This window comes from Polypterus senegalus, chromosome 11 (assembly GCF_016835505.1).
Source record: "Polypterus senegalus isolate Bchr_013 chromosome 11, ASM1683550v1, whole genome shotgun sequence".
NCBI classification, from domain to species: Eukaryota; Metazoa; Chordata; class Cladistia; order Polypteriformes; family Polypteridae; genus Polypterus; species Polypterus senegalus.
Window position 1 is genome coordinate 13,214,742 of NC_053164.1, and position 6,398 is coordinate 13,221,139.

The window sequence follows — 6,398 nt, forward strand, 5'->3', positions numbered from 1 at the left end:
TTCATTTAAATAATCTATATTCTTCACTGGGAGTGTCGTTAAGGATAGAATAATTAAACATGTACTACGAAGATATTTCAATGTTCTTTAAACGTTTTGAAGAATCGGCGCTAAGCTTACAGATGGCTTAACGTCTATTACAGAGCTGATTGTATGGCGATCGGTTACTTGGGGAAAGAAAAGCACTGACTGCAATGACGGCTACGCCAATATATATTGAATATAAAACAGAAAGAGAAAATAACAACACAGCTAAAAACACAGCGACAAATTTCGGCAAAAGTTAAATGCTTGTGTCATGAGCACGAGGCGGCTATGCAGCCATCCACTGTGCATAAGCTACCTTACTGACGGCGGCGAAGGAGCCACCGATTCTTCCTCTGCCCAGTGCCACCACAAGCCTAGAGCCGCCCCTGATTGTACTGCTGCAATAAATTATTTCATCGAAGTGAAACACATGTTTAATAACGTGCTTTAACTCCTATCATCATGAAAATGACATCACGTATACATCTCAGTATTTTAGTTATTCAGAGAGCTGTAATATCACAAATGTAATGGACTCTGTGTCCAGTTGGAGGAAGAGAGCCAGTTTAAAAGCAAGTAGTGATTCACACACACAGAGCACATAGAAGATCAAATACAAAACAAAGCATTTAACGTGCTACTTTAATTACGATGTGATTTGAGAAACTGGTTAATTAAACAATTTTAAGATGAAGTTTATAATGTTCTACTAAATGACAAAATAAACTACGTGATTAAAGTGGAAATGTCGAGATTGAAGTTGACATTTCGTGCTTTTTCCCCACCGTGTGCCTTTTTCTCTGTACCCTAATAAACTTTCATATGACACTCAGACGGTGGGCTTACAACTCGGCTTTTCACGGCGACTTTGATATGTGACTTCTTTTTTATTTCCGGCACTGTGCGATTTTGTGAATGTGAGCTTTCAAGTTTCTCCAACACGCTATGTCACTCGATCAACTTCCTTTTGTTGATTATAACACGGCTTATTTGAACAAATAGTATGTTTTTCATTTGCCTCCACTTGGTATTCGCTGAAATTCTTATATTTTCCCCGTGCTTTTCCCATTGTCTTTTCACAGAAGGCTGCGCTTAAGGGTGATTTATATTGATTTGCATATTCAAAGAGGCGTAATTCTGGGAGGATTTGGGGCGTTACATAATGCGCGTGCACGAGCGTTAGTTTTCACGCTGATCGGGATTTATGTAACGGAAGAACGTGGAAGTTGGAGTACACACAGATTCCTGCATCTGGATTTTTCTGTGCGTAAGCACATTTCGGCTTTTGTGCTTACGCCATGTTATAGTGCGAGTTCTACGCACGGCGTTATACATGAGGCCCCTGGCGTTTATAAACGTGGTGCTCTGAGGACCTCATCTGGTCAAAGCGTATAGCAACAGTGTTGGATTAACAAATCTCAGAACGGCTAATGTTATGTTAATCTTACAACTGGCTTGAAGAAGGGGTTTGAGGTGCCTTGAAAGCTTGCATGTTGTAATCTGTTCAGTTAGCCAATAAAATGTGACATTTTTCTTGACTTCTCATTCAATATTTTACAAAAGGCAGAATAAATTAGTCACTAAAAACACTCAACGTTACTCCGCCCGGAAGGTGGAATTGAACCACTCTGCCGCTAGGCAGCTACAGGTTTGAAGCCTGCACCCCGGACCACCGAGGGTCATCCGGGCAAATATTAAAGAGCGGCTTCTCAGTATATATAGCTGGTTGTGCTACTGTTGCTTTTACAATGTGGTACCTATTCATCAAGCTTATTTAAACAAATGAGCAATCCACAATGTACGTCTGAGAAAACGATCAGATTTGACTCTTAGAGAACGTTTAAAAAAGATCATTAGGCAAAGGAGAATGCAAACCAAACAAGCAATGTTTGTTTTAAAAGTGGGAATAAATGCAAAACAGCGAAAAGCCGATTGGTCCTCGTAAAATCCTGGCTCAATTATTAACTGATTGCCTTTCTGACGTTTCTTGTCAGCCAGGGAAGGCGGCCAAAGTCTGAAACGCGCTGGATCTGAGAGGGTCATAAAGCTGACGACGGGTCTACAATTGTCTGTATCACTGAACTTTTGATGGAAGTCGACTGGAAATCTGTAACACATCCAAGACTGAGTGACCTAACTAGAAATAAGAAACAGCATAAATCAGAGGTGCAGAACTGAATTAAAAATAAAAGAACGGAAACTTTGCTTTTAATTTAAAAACGTGTAGAATTTAGTTACCAACTTTTTACAATACAGATTTCAAATCTGTAACATTTTGAAGTGTGCTTCTATAGTGGGGTGAATGGGCGAAGTTCACTGCGAAGAAGACGCACTTTTGCAGTTGGTAGAAGGTTGGGGATGCGCTTTGGGGGGAGATAAGAGAATCACATTAGACCTGCCGCTTCTCAGAAGGCTCGATTTAGAAACCGTTGATTCTCTGAACTAACCAGACGGTCATATCAAATCAAAATAATTTCGATAAGCGAACTCGGTTTTATACAAAACTTTTTAATGTAATTTTTCTTAAATTCTCTTCGATCCATTAATATGCAGTACTGTAAAATTCAGAACGTTGTGCACATTTTCAAGTAAGACTATACATGGAAACAGACAATAAAGTATAATAGAGCATAATAAACACGGTGCAATGACTTTGAAATTTAAACATAATTGCTGAGCATACACATCTAGATGGAATTACCATGCACTGTTTGCACCACAAAAGACCTTGGGTGCTATACAAATACATCTATTATCCATCCATCCATTATCCAACCGCTATATCCTAACTACAGGATCATGGGGGTCTGCTGGAGCCAATCCCAGCCAACACAGGGCGCAAGGCAGGAAACAAACCCCGGGTAGGGCGCCAGACACACACAACCATACACCAAGCACACACTAGGGACAATTTAGAATCACCAATGAAGCTAACCTGCATGTCTTTGGACTGTGGGAGGAAGCCGGAGTACCCGGAAGAAACCCACGCAGGCACGGGGAGGACATTCAAACTTAGCAAACCCGGGTCTCCTAACTGCGAGGCAATGTATTATTATTATTATTATTATTATTATTATTATTATTATTATTATTATTATTATTATTATCTAACCCACTATATCCCAACTAAAGGATCACGGGGATCTGGTGGAGCCAATCCCAGCCAAAACAGGGTGCAAGGCAGGAACAAACCCCGGGCAGGGCACCAGCCCACCGCATTATTATTATTATTATTATTATTATTATTATTATTATTATCATAGATAGATAGATAGATAGATAGATAGATAGATAGATAGATAGATAGATAGATAGATAGATAGATAGATAGCCAAATGAAAGAAGTTTTATCCTGTCATCATAACATCACATGTTAAGTAGAGCATAAGTCCTATGAGTAGCAACACATAGCATCATAGAAATTTACACACTGAGCAAATTCTCAGGAGCACTACAGTATACTAATACTCTTTTAGAACTCTTTGTAGCATGGACTACAAAATGCAAGAAACATTCTTTTGAGATTGTTGTCCATTTTGCCATGATTGTATCTTGCAAATCTTGCAGCTTTGTCAGCTGTACATTCCTGATCTGAATCTCCTGCTCCACCACATCTCAAAGATGTTCTGTTGGATTCAGATTCAGATCCAATGGCTGAGATGGTCAGTGAAGAGCACTGAACTCATTTAAACCAGTTTTCAGTGTATATCAAATATACTGCATGATGCATAAATACAAATGCTTTAATAACCTGCCATTGTTATGTCCTAAATATTATGGCACCCTAAAATGGGGGGCCATGTATAAAAAGTATTGTAATTTCTACATTGTATGAATGAAATGTATGTAATACCATTACAGGAAAGTCTGTAATGTACACTTTAATTATGTCTGAATTATTTGATTTTTAACTTTAATGTGTGAAGTGAGGGGTACATCAAAGAAAATGTGTCCTTGTCTTAAACATTAAGGACGACATGGTATATAGAACTTTTCTAGAAATTCAGAACACTTTACACAGATGGCGGGTAGCCAATTCAGCCAATGCCAATATGTAGAATCCACCTAGATGATACAACAACAGCTATTATTGCACCAGTAGGCTGACCACACATGAACTATTAAGTGGTTAAGGGATGAGAGTAATAGTTAGCAAGTATGGGATAGGGGATGATTAAGGGGCCCGAATACATGAAGCCTTGATGGACAATTTTGTCAGCACATGGTGGAGCACCCTTCTCTTTTCAAAGGGTGCTCAGAGATCTTTTAGGACCACGAAGGTTGTCAGGAGTTCAGTTTTACATCTCATCCAAAGGACAGCACCATTTGTACAGCACAGTGTCTTCATGACTGTAATAAGGCTTTGGAATCCACACACATAACTTGGGGTTAGTGCCCTCTGCTGGCCTCACCAACACCTCTTCTAGACGCAACAGGAGCTTTCCTGATCTGTACTTTGTTTTATATTTTTTTTTAGCATTTACTTTGGTCTCTAAAAATAATAGAGAAACCATTCTGGGTTGTTTGACTATGAATATTTTTAAAGATGTTATTTTTCAAATACATGTTCCTGCAATGCCATTCCATTTTATTATGGGCGCTGTAATTGCTTGCACATTGTGACACACGGATGCCAGACTTTTAGAAGGCAGGATGATCAGAAGTGTGTGCCACATGACATCATTCCCATGCCAATGTACTGTAAATGTCAGCATCATAGACTTTCTAAATGTCCAAGTTTATGGATCAATCAAATGAAACAAAATGACTCTTGCATTATTATTGGTAAAGATGCCTCTGGTTATGAATTCTTCTCTCTTTTTTGACTTACATTTTGCATTTTCACTAAGGCTACATGAAACATTTTGGTTATTGACTCTATCTATCTATCTATCTATCTATCTATCTATCTATCTATCTATCTATCTATCTATCTACAGTTGTGCTTGAAAGTTTGTGAATCCTTTACAATTTTCTATATTTCTGCATAAATATGACCTAAAACATCAGATTTTCACTCAAGTCCTAAAAGTAGATAAAGAGAAACCAGTTAAACAAATGAGACAAAAATATTATACTTGGTCATTTATTTATTGAGGAAAATGATCGAATATTACATATTTGTGAGTGGCAAAAGTATGTGAAACTCTAGGATGATCAGTTAGTTTGAAGGTCAGGTGTCCGGTGTTTTCAATCAATTGGATGCCAATCAGGTGTGAGTGGGCACCATGTGTTATTTAAAGAACAGGATCTATCAAAGTCTGCTCTTCACAACACATGTTTGTGGAAGTGTATCATGGCACGAACAAAGGAGATTTCAGAGGACGTCACAAAAAGAGTTGTTGATGCTCATCTGGCTGGAAAAGGTTACAAAACCATCTCTAAAGAGTTTGGACTCCAAAAATCCACAGTTAGACAGATTGTGTACAAATGGAGGAAATTCAAGACCACTGTTACCCTCCCCAGGAGTGGTCGACCAACAAAGATCACTCCAAGAGCAAGGCACACGTGTAATAGTCGGCGAGGTCACAAAGGACCCCAGGGTAACTTCTAAGCAACTGAAGGCCTCTCTCACATTGGTTAATGTTCATGTTCATGAGTCCACCATCAGGACAACACTGAACAACAATGGTGTGCATGGCTGGGTTGCAAGGAGAAAGCCACTGCTCTCCAAAAAAACATTGCTGCTCGTCTGCAGTTTTCTAAAGATCACGTGGACAAACCAGTAGGCTATTGGAAGAATGTTTTGTGGACGGATGAGACCAAAATAGAACTTTTTGGTTTAAATGAAAAGCGTTATGTTTAGAGAAATTAAAACACTGCATTCCAGTATAAGAACCTCATCCCATCTGTGAAACATGGTGGTAGTAGTATCATGGTTTGGGCCTGTTTTGCTGCATCTGGGCCAGGACGGCTTGCCTTCATTGATGGAACAATGAAGTCTGAATTATATCAGAGAATTCTAAAGGAAAATGTCAGGACATCTGTCCATGAACTGAATCTCAAGAGAAGGTGGGTCATGCAGCAAGACAACAACCCTAAGCACACAAGTCGTTCTACCAAAGAATGGTTAAAGAAGAATAAATTTAATGTTTTGGAATGGCCAAGTCAAAGTCCTGACCTTAATCCAGTCGAGATGTTGTGGAAGGACCTGAAGAGAGCAGTTCATGTGAGGAAACCCACCAACATCCCAGAGTTGACGCTGTTCTGTACGGAGGAACGGGCTCAAATTCCTCCAAGCCGGTGTGCAGGAATGATCAAAAGTTACCAGAAACGTTTAGTTGCAGTTATTGCTGCAAAAGGGGGTCACACCAGATACTGAAAGCAAAGGTTAACATACTTTTGCCACTCACAAATATGTAATATTCGAT

General features: G+C 39.2%; 1 non-coding gene across 1 annotated transcript; it reads right to left on the reverse strand.

The window, feature by feature from the left end:
* Positions 1-1,629: 1,629 nt before the first annotated feature.
* trnastop-uca lies at positions 1,630-1,716 on the reverse strand. Its single transcript has one exon. It is a non-coding gene; the product is annotated as a tRNA-Sec (tRNA).
* Between the last annotated feature and the right edge of the window lie 4,682 nt (positions 1,717-6,398).